Consider the following 15119-nt stretch of genomic DNA (forward strand, 5'->3'; position numbering starts at 1 on the left):
GCATAAAAGTTTATTATATGCTTATTGTTTATTATATGCCACATCTACGTAGACGTACGCGAAATTCTCGTTAGCTTGCGCTATTTGTTTTCTCGAGCTATTCACTTAATCTTTTGAAGTGCTGCATCAAAAACTACGTGAAACGAATAATTAGGCTGAATTTAATTGGTCCAGAATCGTGACCGTCGCACTTTCTCTAACTGCCATTTAAAACAAAAATATTACGATAGTGTTCCATCTCCACCTGTTCCATCTCAAATTATTGTTTCTTTGAGCTTTCCATTCTTTTTTTTTTCTTCGAATCGAAAGTCATTGCGCCAGCGGCGCGTTATGAACGAACGAGAAGGTGCACGGAGCCGCTGGGCCGAGAGGACAGCAGCAACAACAGCAGCCGCGTCGGCTCCTACATTCCAGAGAGGCGGCTTTCCTGCTTAGCGTGGATGCCACGGCGGGCAAGATGGCGGACCTATGCGCAACTCTGCTACCTAAAGGTAGCATATACAGTAACTGTATATGCTACCTAAAGGTAGCATATACAGTAACTCTAGACCGTGCTAGAGTGCCTCGATGCGCGCGCCCCCGCTTAGAGTGGTGTCAGCTCTTGAAAGGGCAGGTGCCGCCTCCTCGGCCTTGCCGGCAGCGTGGTCGCCATTTTGAATCCCCCGCCCGGTCACTTGTGCGTGGCGCGCGTGCTGTTTTTATATCGGTGCTCGTTTCCCTCCACTTTTATGCGGTCGCTACCGTCACCATGGCCGGGTGTTGCGTGCCGCAGTGCACCAATCATTCCAGAAACGCTGGGAGCTGTATCGTTTTAGAAGATACGAGGTTTCTTTGGACAGTAAAAATTAAACGTGACAAGCGGCATCCGAAGAACACATTATGCAGTTGCACCATAAGTTTCCGGCCAGTATTTCGAATGCACATGCAATGATAACTTCTGCCCGTGTTAACCTCGCGTAATAAATGGACACACTGATATCAGCTACAGGCTTAAAATGCTTTGGTTCACGTGTGCATGAATCCTGCATTTTTCTTCGCAAACATTCTTTACTGCACTTGGTTGGTCCTGTATCTGCCGTTGATTTTTGCTTTCGCTATTTTTGTGATTTGAAATGTATCATGGAATATATTATGCGTGTTTGTCTGCAGATCCTTCTTTTTTCCTAATAATAATTATTTGTCAGAATTTACGCCCCAAGAACCCCGATATGATTATGAGAGGCGCCGTATATAGTGGAAGGCTCCCGAAATTTTGACCATCTGTTGATCTTTAACGTACACCTAAATCTAAGTACGCGGGCCTCTGTCATTTCACCTCCATCGAAATGGGGCCGCTGCGTCAGGGATTCGATCCCGCAACCTTCGGGTCACCAGTCAAGCACCATAACTAAAACCACGGCGGGTTCTTGTTTTTTATATTCGCTTCCGTGTTTCAAGGTTTCAAGTACGCCTTCTGTGCTGGTCTGATGCCCGTGCATGTATGTGTGCAGGTAAATGTTTTTTATCCTTCCCTGTTTCTGTGTTTCAAGGTTACATTTTCGTCCTGTCTTAAATAATTACGCCGTTCCTGTTTTTTAATCATTTACGATCACTGTGAATCGACTAGTGGCTAGTTGTGTTTTATTGTGTAATTTGCGTTTTATATGTGCAATTGCTTCTGCCAGCGCAGCATTAATGCGCACATATAAATGGCCTGTACACTGGATATTAACGCGCGCGCGCGCGCGCGCGCGCGCACACACACACACACACACACACACACACACACACACACACACACACACACACACACACACACACACACACACACACACACACACACACACACACACATTCAGTATTTCATTTATTTGAGCAAGCATAATTTATTTATTAATAATGTAAGCCCTGAAGGTTCATACAGGAAGGCGCATACAAACAGTCCTCGCGAAGCGTCTATACAAAGAAGACGCATGAAAACAACAAGACGGGGAAGCATTGTGTACAGTAGACACGGTATGTAAGTAAAAAAATACAAGAAACAAAGTCAAGTTGTACAATGAATACGTCATGGAAACCAGTTAATGAAATAAAAACTCACAGGCTCCCTTATGCGTTCGCTTACGGCTCAAAAGCGAAAGCCATCTTCTTCTTCTCAGTTTTTTGCGCACAAAGCGCGGTTTTGCATTGCCTCCAAGATCGGAGGCACCTCACTTGGTTTTGCACTGCCTCCGTGATCTGCCCACTTTTGATCAAGCTGCGATGTCATGTGATAACGGCATCATATGACGACACGTCAAAATTTGTGAAGCCATGATGACGTCATATGGTGACGTCATCGCTTGACGATTTTTTGCATCCCTCGTCCCCAACGTCGCGGTACGCTGACGCCGTAGACGCGGGACGCCGACGGTCAAATTTCGCGTTTGATGAGGCATTTATGGCTTTCGCCTAAAAAAATACGTCCGCCACGGTGGTATAGTGGTGACAGAGCTCGGCTGCTGACCCGAAAGTCACGGCTTCGGTCCCGGCCGCGGCGGTCGCATTTAGGAGGAGGCGAAATGCTAGAGGCCCGTGTACTGTGCGATTTCAGTGCAGGTTAAAGAACACCAGATGGTCAAAATTCATGGAGCCCTCCACTACGGCGTGCCTCATAATCATATCATGGTTCTGGCAAGTAAAACCCCAGATATTATTATTAATAAAAGAGACAAATAAACGACGCCCTGCATCTGCCGCACAAAGTGTAAAACAGTATTGGAAACACTCAATAAAATGCGCATGCAATTGGGCATGCGGGAAAACTTGCAGATACAGATAAAGAAACTGCAGATACAAAAAGAAGAAGGAAAAACGCACTGATACAGCGCGCATGCAAAGTTTTACGGCATACTACTCAACAACGTATTCTCGTTTTGATAAGGACTCGAGGTGCAACTCCAGTGCCGATACAATAGCGGCTACAGATTGTAAGCAAGAAATGTCAGCAATAATAATGATAAAGAAGCTTTCGTTTCATTTTAGCAGGATATTCGCACCATACTGCCCCTCGGCCCTTTATTCTGTGTACAATATGTATGATGCCATTTATAATAAACGAGTAAATTGTTTGCAAATTTAGCAAAATGAGCCACCTTAATCGCGCTTAGGTAGCTTCTCAACACTAAATTGTGTGTTCAGATTAGCGATGCAGAACTATCGATGGTACTATCGATACTATCGATTGCTGACTCACTATCGAACTATCGATGGTAAAAGATACTATCGATAGCGCTATCGATAGTAAAAAATTCGATGGTACTATCGATAGTATAAAATCAACAGCGCGGACTCACTGCAGAATGAACTTGGTTCCCCGCGTGCGTGGTACACAGTGGAGCCGGAGGAGCAGGCTGAAGAGTAAGAAAGTTGACATGCTTGTGTTCTTCACCAGAGTGCTTTGCGGACACATGATCATAAAGTAAAACTGCTCAGCTGTAGCGGATAGGAAGACGTTACATTTGGTGGGACTGCGCGGCTTCAAATTGATATTGCATTTTAGGATTTCAATATAAGAAAAATATCAAGAAGTTAATTGTAAGGTGTAACTGGTTGCTTTCGGATACGAATTTATTGATGGATATTTTCCGCCAATTTCACTGCGAAACTAATTAATTTCTCTGCCAAAAAATGCTCATAAATTAAGCGAAGCTGCTAGTAGGCTATGGCAACTATTTTGGCAATATAGCCGGCCAGCAACCGCATCATTATTCACACCACTATCGAAAGTATTGTCACGTGATTGTGACGGTTAAAAATGCTGCAGCAAGACTGGGAAGTAAGGAAATCTTTATTTGGGCGAACTTGTGCCCAGAAAATCAAAACTCAAAATACAAGCGATACATGCTGCGCACTGATAGCGGCGGGAGCAGTCGTCAGCCGTTGAGTAATCTGATCATCGATGGAACGCGTTGTTCTTTACACATCAGTCATCAAACCTTTCAGCGCTATCGCTGGTGCTCGCGTAAGCTCTCCAATAAACTTAACTATTCGCGTCCGGCGCGTAATCTTCAAAGAATGATCTCAAGCAATTGTGAAGCTTCTCAAAGATTACGGCGCGGTCTGCGTCAAACGTTGCTAACAGTCTTTGTGGGTGACACCCGAATACGTCAAAACAAAGCAATGAACACGCGTGGCAGTAATATTGCTATAGTAATATTAACGATGGTACTACCGATTGCACTATCGATAGTTTGTCGATAGTAGCACTATCGATAGTTTCAAAGAAACTATCGATACTATCGATAGTCAATGTACCGATAGTTCCGCATCACTAGTTCAGATACATATACTGCATGCTGCTGCTGACATGTATACAAATACTTTAAACGATTATTTGTGTATTTGGAATGCAGAGCTTACGAGAAAATTAAGTAAGGCTTTAGACTTTGTCGTTTCCGGCGTAAGGAAGAGGATCCGTTTTCAACATAACAGAGTCTACGTCTACCTCTAGCGCATAACACATGCACAGGCCCTCAGCTTACATGAATTACATGCTTTCTTAATAAACATTTAGACAACAACCGCAATAAAAGCTGCCCAAGCTTCAAAAAAGGAAAGAAAAAGAGAAAGCTGACTAGCGTGCACTTATTTCCGGACGTATCCGCGCACCGCAAGCGCTTTGTGTAGCGCGTTTCGCATGCTGCCGAACTGCGGCGGGATTCGCAATGGCGGCCGTCGTAGCAGACGACGCGCCTGTCCTCACCCTCAGCGGAGCGCGCGGGCATCAAGGCACCCTAGACCGTGCATCTCCTGCGCCGCGCACACGGCACAAGAGCGTTGCTCGATGTGAAACCGCGGAATGGGGGTTCTCGACGGAGAGGGGAGAGGGGGATTATTCAGGAAGTCGGGGGTAGAGGGAGGATCGTCTCTTAAAAAAAAAAAAAAAAAAAAACTAATGGCTCGCCGCATAATGTAGGTATGCATGTGCCCGTGGGCTTAAACTCAGTAAAACTGTGGAAGAATCGGCTAACGAGGCATAATGCAGGAGGGTAGCGAATTGGGCGAGTTGGAAATTGCTCATGATGTTTAGCGCAAACGCAACACGGACGAAAAGAAGAAAAAACGACGACACAAGCGCTATCTAACAACTGAATGTTTATTGGAAAAATCACAAATATATATGTAAAAGAAAGAGAAAAAACAACAAACCCGCACATGCGCCAAAGATAATTGACAGATAAAAACGTGTATGCTAACAAAACTACGCCTTTTCTAGGAAAGACACTTCCTCATCAATCAAAGCGATAGAAGGGCAGCTCACGCAGTTCTCTTTCTTAGACATATATATTTATGATTTTTCCAATAAACATTCAGTTGTTAGATAGCGCTTGTGTCGTCGATTTTTCTTCTTTACGTCCGTGTTGCGTTTGCGCTATAACCATCATGAGGCATAACGCAGGAGGCATGAAGCACTGGCAACGATCAGAGAGAGAGATAAACAACGCTGCACCTGTTCTGCAAGCAGAGAGCACCAAATACCTTTGGCGCTTGGTCTCGTTGGACAACGAGGCCGCAATTAAGAGAGGTCGCTTACATAAATGACGAGCACGCCTTCCCCTTGCTAGCTATTTTCTATTTCTTTATTTTTCCAAATATATTTGGAGTGGTTTTCAGGGCTAAAAGCTGCGGTCTGCAGCTTGACAGCTCTTGTATATCTAATGGTTGAAAATAACTGCGTATAGGGAGAAAGAAAGTAAAAAAAAACAAGAGAGGACTCTTGCTGCTGAGTAACCCCTTCGGACGGCACGCCCCGAGAGTGGTGGTGTGCATTGTCAAGGTGTTAACACCACCTGGAAACATTAATTCCTGGGACCCCGAGCTCTTTCGCGTTCCTTTTGTTAGCGTCAGGGTGGCTGGGCCGTGAAATAAGACACAATAGAAAACGCAACGCACGACGCACAGTTAAAAGGGAAAAAGAAGTTTACATTTAATTCTCAACAACTTGGTTACAACGCAAAACTCATAACACAAAGTCGCATACGCATATTCGCTCAAATCGCACTACTAACGTACAACGCACAACCGCTCTAATCGCACCGCTCAAACGCACAACCGCTCAAATCGCTCGCACTTTTCAGACTCTCCTCGTCGCTTATTATTATTACAGACCTCGGATGTGACTCTTGCGCTGCGCTACTGACGACCAACAACAGGCAGCATCAGCTGTACAAGCTGCGAGCACAAGACAGGAACGAACTACACAACCCGAGGCCTGAGTTTCTAGCTCTTTTGGTCAAGATAGTGGTCTTTTTTCGATAAGGCCTCTGAACGCCTGCCACGCAGGAATGTGCTAGAAGTTTTGGAAACAGCAGTCCAGCCCTACTTGCAACGCGCTCCCATCTTATGCTGCCCTGAAGGCGTTGACGACAGCCACTCCCGACGATCCGCAGATCTCATAGCCGAAAAATTCCTAAGATTTTTCCTCGTCAATCACTTAAACCAACTGACTGACGCAAACGACAAACCTTCCACCTACGCACACAAGCCGACTAGGAAGCATTTTAGGTTGTGAACGAGACATTTGTGAAGTCCGGCAAAGTTTTCACTTGAAAGGGTTCAACTATTTGCGAGTGCTTACGAGCAATAAATATTTATTTCTAAACCTCAGAATGTCTACACGTTTGATGGCGGAGAGCTGTACTCCCGGCTCTTGCATTTATACGTTTTTCGATAAGCTTAAGCTCGATGCACGTTGCGCATATAAGAAGTCAAAATAAACCATTTGTGCGTCTTCAACGATTAGGCAACTTGTTTTTCAACGCGCGGTGAGTGAAGAAGCGCGCCCGAACTCATGTTCCGGCGTTGCGCGCGCTGCACGGAGCGGCGGAGGAGGGTCAGGGTCGCAGCGCCCCCCTCAAAGCAGCGGCGAGAGGCATGTACTACACCCGATGCGAAGGCCGTAAGAAGCGAGCGCGCGCGTGCGGTCTAGCCCGGCCGTGGTATGGCAAGGTGAGTTTGCAGACCGCTTGGCTAGATGGCGCCACAATATTCATTTGCGCCAAGGAGGTTTAAAAAAAACTTCTGGAGTGGAGGTCCCCTATAGGGAACCAGCGCTGGAGTTTCTGTGCCGCCCTGGCGGTCAAAGCGCGCACTTCTCAGCCGCTCCCGCGGACGACACGCACAAGGATGGCTACTAGCGAAGGCGGTGCGGGCACTGAACGCCGAACAAAAAAAAGGAGGCCGACGGTTACTGCAGCGTATATAAGTGTCATAACTACGTAGGAATGAGAGGTGATATATCTTTCTACGTCTTTCCTGCGAAACCATACGAGCAAGAATGGAGGCAACGTTAGATACAAGCTGTCAGGCGAGCGGGGTAAGTTCGGTCCTCTCTGGCGGCGTCGAGCTGGGGTCTAAAGCGAATTTCGCGTGTTTCATTGTTTTATACAACAGTGAAGACGGCCAGCTATGGGAGCACTTGAGGCACGTCAGTTGACGACGTTGCATCGGCTAAGTTATTGAGCTCGAGTGCTACCGCTGCGACGTGCTTGCAGGCGCCGTCGCTGCCGGCCTTGCAGGAACAGGTGGCCCCACTTATCAGGCGCTGAGACGAGAGGCGAACTCATAAAAACTGCATTAAGTAAACGTGCACAAGTTTTCGTTCGAAATGAAAACATGTAGTGCCAGCGTTGCGATCACGCACGGAAGTCAACTCGCTGTACGATTAAACCAACTGTGCGATTTACTGCGTACAGCTTCGCGCTTATTTTACACAACTACACGCGCCGTAAAGAAACAGGACAGGAACACGCGGTAATAACCGAGCTAGCATCAAATGCTCGCTTACATGAAGTGTGACATCGTAGCTGGCTTGGTGTACTTGCGAGTGGCATTTCGCTGCAACTTGAAAATCGCTGTCACGGCACGACACCGTCTCTTCCACATCGTACACGTATTTCGCCTTGCACAGCTTCGCCCCGTTTTCAAGTGCCTTTCTGCAGAAGTGGTCCTCAGGCCATGTTATTTTACTAAAACCATAGCGGAGCACAACTGGCGCCATAGCTGTCGACAACTTAAACAAGCACGGGACCGCGAACCCGGGAACCACGCTAGCGGGTTTACGCAGGCGCGCTCGCCGCGGCACACTGCGAAAAACATATAAAGCTTTGGAAATTTTCTTCAGTATTCTTTCGCTTGATGGCGCTAGCTGAATGAGCATTCGCAGAACTTTGTTAATCTTTTATTTTCTCTCTCTCAGAAGCTTGAACCGAAGCGAAACGACGCGCACAGCCGAAACATATGCGAGCTGCAACCAATGTCGTCGGATCGAGCGGCGGACTTATGCCGCGACTTCCCGCCAGGCGCATTTTTTCGGCGCGCCACCTATCCAGCGCTGGTCTCCCATTGGCCGCGAGATCGAGCGGAGTCGCCGCCTGGCGGCTTCTGGCTGAACCGCGCCTAGTGTGGATTGCTCCATGCGTCGTCTGCTAGCCACGTTGTGTTTGCATGTGCGCGTACGTCATGCAGGCCTTCAAAAGGCGGTTTCTTCCGTTGCGTTAGTGCAACTTTAACCGCTCGTACGTATGCCTAACACGATGTAAAAGGCATTTGGCCTTGATCGGCTGTATATGTACTGTTGTAAGATCAGTGAGTGCACTTGTCGAGAGTGCTGTGTGTGGTTGTACCCTCTGTCCACGAGAGTCATATCAGCGTAGGTGCCGCTCTGTGGCTCAAGCGCATTGCAAAGTGCACTTGGCGTTGTCCTAAGGATGAGAAGTATTAAATCTCATGTGAATATAGCCTTTTAGAGGCTCGGTGGTAAAAAAAAAAGCTCTCATGCACTTGCCCGTTGTGGTTAGGTGTGTAACTTCGGGACTGTCGTTTATAGGTTATGTGACAAGCTTTAGTTGTGTACGGTCCTGGTCTTAGTACAGAGAAATATTTCTGTCAAGTCACGTCTGACAATTCGGTACTTAAATTGTCCCCTAAACAAAACAGAAAATGGAATGACACGGAAATCGCAAAACTGGGTTTCCTTGCGCAAATATAACTTGTGGCGGAATGTATACAAAGACACCCGTGTACTTAGATCATGGTACGCGTTAAAGAGTCCTGATGGTCAAAATTAACCCAAACGGCGGACTTTACAATTAAGTCGTAGTAATTTCACGCGAAACCACATCTTTTTTTTTCTTTGCATTATCTTAGCGTTTGTGTTGCGTTGTTATAGTAGAATGACGGAAGGCAGCGGACATTATTCGCATGAAAAAACGTACTTCGGTCCCGTGAAATAACCGGGCCTTTGTACCATCACTGTCGTGCAAGTAATCAATCGAAGAAAGTTCCGTGCTGTACAGTTACCTTTGCGTACTGTTGCTGGAATAAAAACAAGCGTGTGCGTGTTAAACGTCTCAGTAGCGCTGAAGCGCTGTCAGCCACGTAGCTTTCCTCAGAAAACCAATCAACTGTCCTACATTTCATGGAGAACTGAATAAGAAATTCAGATAAATATTTGAGCATGCAGTGCACATAGTGCTATTTGAACTCATCGTGCAGGAATACGGGCTTTCTTTTTGTTGGGGATTATCCAGATGAACAAGAAGTAAATGCTTAATTCAGTCGCTCTACAGCAGTGCGTAGTATGTGGAACACAAGCTAAACATGTACAAATAAAACAACAAGAAAATGTCATCCATTGCGAAAACGCCGACTGTTGCCGAAGGCGAGCAACCGTTCGTTGGCAGAATGCGCTTTTCTCAGATGTAATAGTGAGGTTCGGAGCGCTTCGTGCAATAATTCGGAAATGAAGAGCGCACAATTACCAGAAAGCTGCAGTGAAGGCATTTTGTTTGCCGGAAATCGTGTCAAATCGCTCACAACGAAGCGCTGTTGTGTGCGTTTGTATACGCGCCGAGAACCGCCTATCCACACTAGCGCGGGACGGTGCTGCCACCTGTAGCCCGACCTCGCGGCGAATAAGCGGGTGAAGCCTGGGAAACCGGTTGGCGGCCATTTTGCTCCGGGCAAGAGAGAGCGCAGCTCGAGCGTGGCCAGCGTAATTGTGAGCTTCCGCGGGGGCGTTCCAGCATGAGTACGGGACGGTTAGTGTTACTTAGCTTTTTTTTCCTGCAAGATTGAAGAAAGCAGTTTCTTATGCCATAATACAGGGCTGAAGCGTGCCTGATAACGCGCACAATACGCTTGCAGCATTCGCGAAATGAAGCGCATGGTGGAGCCGATAAGTGGTACATAATATTTTATTCAGCCTCGGCATTTACACAATTTCAAAAGAAAAAAAAAGAAACATATACACATGTGGTTAAAACATGAATCGGAAAAGCAACCAATCTCACAAGAACTTCAAAACGCATCATAATGAAGACAATCACAGAACTAAACATATGAAATACGCCTCCCTTAAAAATTTAAAAACACACAAAGGCAGACTAGTTGACCAGCTGGCTGCTGCTCTTGTTTACGCATAATTCAGAAAAGCACAAAACTAAACATATGAAATACGCGCCCTTAAAAACAAAACACAGCAAAAGAAAAAAGATACAAAAGCAGACTAGTTGACCAGCTTGCTGCCGCTCTTGTTTACGAATAATGCAGAAAATCACGAAACTAAACATACGAAATGCGCGCCCTTATAAACAAAACACAGCAAAAGAAACGATACAAAAGTAGACTAGTTGGCCAGCTTGCTGCAGATCTTGTTTACGCTCGTTTACAGATTTTTAAAAATAACAGTCCTTGTCAGCCGTGTTCGTACTCCACTCTGGGAGTTCTTCCGGTTGATTTCTTTTGAGATGTGGTGTAACCTGATTTTTATGTATAGGTTGGCAATCTTCTTCGACAAATTATAAATGTGGTTGTCGAGTGGATCGCAGTCCAACAAATGAGGCTCGAGCTGAGCAAATAAGGCTTGTTCAAAAACCACTGTCAATACATCTACCATTATGCGCTCACTGTTTGCATGCAACGATTTTAAGTCCTTACATTGAATCTGTAGAGCACGAAGCTCTTTCTCTACAATGTGACAAATCTTCAGCACATCCCTCGACGGCGCCACAAGGCCGCCGTTGGTTTTTACAGCTGTGAGTGCTGGCAGCTCATCGGACAGCAGCGCAGCGCAGCATTCATCGCAGGATGTGCAAGCATACACTTTTCGTGCCACAAAACCTGCTATATATGGCACTACTGCGCCGACAACAGATGAAAGGCTTTTCGGGCAATCCAACCGATGGGTGTGATCGGTATCGTCATCCAATGGCTGCAGCAAAGACGATCTTCTTAATGAAGCGAAAGATGTTGGTGACTCAACGAGGTTTACATCACTTGAGGGGCAGAGAACAGTCACAATATCGCGAGAGCAGTTTCCAGCCTCTGACGATGCAACTTCTGTCCTAATAAGAAGGCGCTTCTGTAAACTGGCATGCAGTAGGGTTGTTGTTATACCCCCCCCTTTCCTCTTACGCAACCAAAAAATGTTTCCAGGTGGTCTTGAGACATTTTGTGGGTGAGCAAATACTGCATCTTTCCTGTTGCCACAAGTCTATCAAAAATTGCTGTGACACTGTGCATGCAGATAAGGAGCCCCACAAAGCCGGTTTTCTTGAGGCCCTCAATCAGTGGTCTTCCATTCGCATCCTTCAGCCCAGTTACATACAATTTAACCTTTTCAAAAAGAGGCCTCATTGAGGCTTCATTCGCCTTTCTCATGGGCGCTTTATACGATCTGCCAAAGGGATTTCTTGAATTCAAGACATCAAAAAGGCGGTCAAAAATCCTTATGAATTCAGCTGTGGCATGTGCACCTTTAAATTGCGGAAGCTTTAAAGTGAATTCGCAGAAGTCGAGTGCGTCTGCCACAGACGAGCTGAGTGTCTGGACAGCAAAACGAACTTTCATCTTTTGCTTTGCCCACTGGATATGAGCCCTTGTCATCCTGTTCCCGAGGTGCAGTCCCTCATCCCGCTGCAACGTCTCTATGCTTCAATAAAGGACCACCTGACTTCTGATCCATTCACGTCGACTAGGTGGCCGACAGATCCTAAGCAGTTCCGGATAAGCTTTATCATATGACATGCATCAAGAATGACGAATACCTTGTTTGAACATTCTGTTTCGTCAGTTGTGAAGTTCAAGCTAGTGCTAAACGTAGGTGATGTATACTTAAGATCAGCACCGAGACACTTAGCCATTGTAAAGTTCGAGGCGGCACCATCAAATGTCAGCGATGCTACTTCAACACCTATTGATGTGAGTTTCGACAGGCATTCTTGCGTTAATGCCGCTCTTTCAGCCCCAGAAAGAGAGTTAATAAAGAAATACCCTAGAGGTATCTTTAGCCTCATATTCATGCCGACCAGCATAAAAACGCAGACATTAGTCGCTTCGGGCAGGCTATCAGCAGACATTTCTGTACCAAGATCGATATAGCCGACTACTTTCTTACCAACAAGCTGAACATGTTTTTTGATCGCCATGTCATCCATCATGACTGCTGCAATCAAGGGCTTGTCCTGGCTTCTGGCTATATTCCTAAGAAAATCAATGGCCTCAGAGGTAAAACCCGGATCACCGTTCACAGATTTGTACCATTCGCGCAACGTACGTTGCGAAGGCAAAGCATTATTAAATTTAAACCGTACATACTCGTACGCTGCAGTGGAGTAGTAGTGCAGTGTGAGTGCGAATGCACGTAACTCTGGGGGGTACATCTTGTTCGTTTTTTCATGAGCTCGGGTAAGAAGCTGCTGAATTTCAGGAGAAAAGGAAGCTTCAAAAACCTCAAGGCCCTTTTCTGACAGCAGATTTTTCTCCTTCAGCTCCTTCATCAAATTTTCTGACGCATCACACCGCTTGCTTAGTCTTCTTTTGGACTGCTGCAGGGTCTTAACTTTTTTCTTCAGTTGGAGTACCTCTTCTGCTGACTTTTCTACCTTTAGTCGGTACCACTCTTTCGTTGGCGAAGAAGGCTCAGAGGGCATTTCAACAACTGGTTCAGCACTGACGGCAGGTGACAGCGCACTTCGGCACTTAGGAGCGTCTCGCTTTCTTTTTGACTGCACCAAAAAAAAAACAAAAAAAACCCGACAGATAAATAAAATTGCAGGTGTTTTAAAGAAAGTGTTTAATGTCCCATGCTTAAGATATGTATCCCCTCACGTACAGACTATGATCCCAATCATAGCACAGAATTAATTGCATGAACGTTTGACGCGTATGGAATTTTAGGCAGCAAGGAACAGCAACGACAGCGTGACATGAAAAGGTCAGTCATGATTACACCTTAATTAAATTACGCTGAGTTCACATAACATTGGCTACACAGGAACAGAAAGTTGTTGCCCATGCGATATGTGACTGGGAAGAAAGAGTACAGGTCAGTTTAAGGAATTGTTTTTGTGGTTTTGGTGTGCAAATTTCGAGTGGCCATTTATATGCACGCATATGAAGAGTCGGTTAACGTCTGACAAGCAAGTGACACGTTCGCTATTTCAAACGGAAAGATATGAAAGAAGTGAGAAACTGCCTCCACGCATGCGTAACTTCATGAGCTGTTTAGAGTGGCAACGATAATACAAACGTTCAAACATTTCTTGTGGTACTCACTGGTTTCTGCAGATGCACGGGAAACGCTGGAAAAACTGTGGGAATGCTGCCCTGTCGAAGCCTTGTAGTTTGGCCCGTCCTATCAAAGCAACCAGCTTCAAAATGCTCCGAGCAAAGAACGTCCGCATCCTTAGGCGTCCAGCCGTCTCGGCGAACAGCGCGCTGCCATGCGTCACGCAGCGTCTTGTCTTTAGGGAAACTGTGACACATGGAAAAAAAACTTGCTTCAACCCATATTCGCCAGCTAAATAGGTAATTAATGAGACCTTTAGGTTGGAAACGCACTGGTCGAGTGAGAGTGCGCTGCAGCAGACGAGAAACTGAAGGATCTTTGATGCATACTTACACATGAAAAGTGATTCCTGGCTTTTTCTTCACACGATTCGTGCAGCCGAAGGCAGCGCATGAGCTCACCATCGCGTCCAGGAGCGTTTGACATGGGTCTAAACATCTGCAACACTCGCTTGTCGCCAGAGAAGAGGAGAAATTCGCCATCTGTGGAACTTCCGCGCGGGCCCAAGCGACCACCCACACGTTTTCTGCCCGGAGCAATATGGCGGTCGTCGGCTTCAGCGGCGGCGCGCCGGCTCCACTCCAGAAGTTTTAGGGGCGAAGCTCCTTAAGGCGGCACCCGTTCGTCCCTCGTCGTGCTCGTAGTAGTGAGTAACAAGTCTTACCCTTTGACCTCCAAGGTGGTGCCGGTGGGAGATTTCTCCTGTGCGTTGTTGAACAATAAAAAATTCGCAGCGTGCGCGTTAACTAAAAGCCGAATTCTTCTGTCTCTGTAGAAGTGTAAGTGTTAGCTAAAAGCCGACTTCTTCTGTCTCTCATTCCCATTAGCAGCCATTGTTTACCTCCAAGGTAGTGCCTGGTGAGATTTCTCCTGTGCGTGATTAAACAATAAAAATTTTGTTCAAAACGCCGTTGATTGATGAAATAAACCAACGAAAGACGCCAGATGTTTTGTAAAAACAAAACGAAAGAACGCCAGATGTTTCTAAAGCAAAACGAAAAAGACGCCAGCTGCTTAACGAAAGACGCAAGGTGTTTTCTAAAGCAATGGTTTTCTAAACAATGAAAATTCACAGCGTACATGTAAAATTAAAGTGAGCTGCAAGTCGTCATAACTCATCGAACCTTTAGTATAAACGCGCCCGATCTCACGTCGGTGATGATGTACTGGGCAGAATTCACGGAAGATTCACGGTTTACCGATGAACCTCCGCAGCTTCGCCCACTCATCATCATTCACTCCGTGGATATGCTGTGATTTTTTTTTTTTAAACCTCCTTGGGCGTAACTTCTTTCCCTCATGCCATCCCTCCCTGTCTAGCTTCCAGCGCGCTCGTCGGCACGAGAAAAGAGAGAAAGCGCTGGGAGCGTGCGCCAAACCCCCGTAACTCCGCTGATTCTTGACGGATTCGAGAAATTTTTGCGGCAATCGATTCGGGAGGCAGTACACTCCGATACTGAGGCCATTAGATCATTACTTGGAAAAGTGGTTCATGACCCCTTTAATTGTCAGAAAATGCTTCATATTT

The sequence above is a fragment of the Rhipicephalus sanguineus genome, chromosome 8 (assembly GCF_013339695.2).
Source record: "Rhipicephalus sanguineus isolate Rsan-2018 chromosome 8, BIME_Rsan_1.4, whole genome shotgun sequence".
Lineage (NCBI taxonomy): Eukaryota > Metazoa > Arthropoda > Arachnida > Ixodida > Ixodidae > Rhipicephalus > Rhipicephalus sanguineus.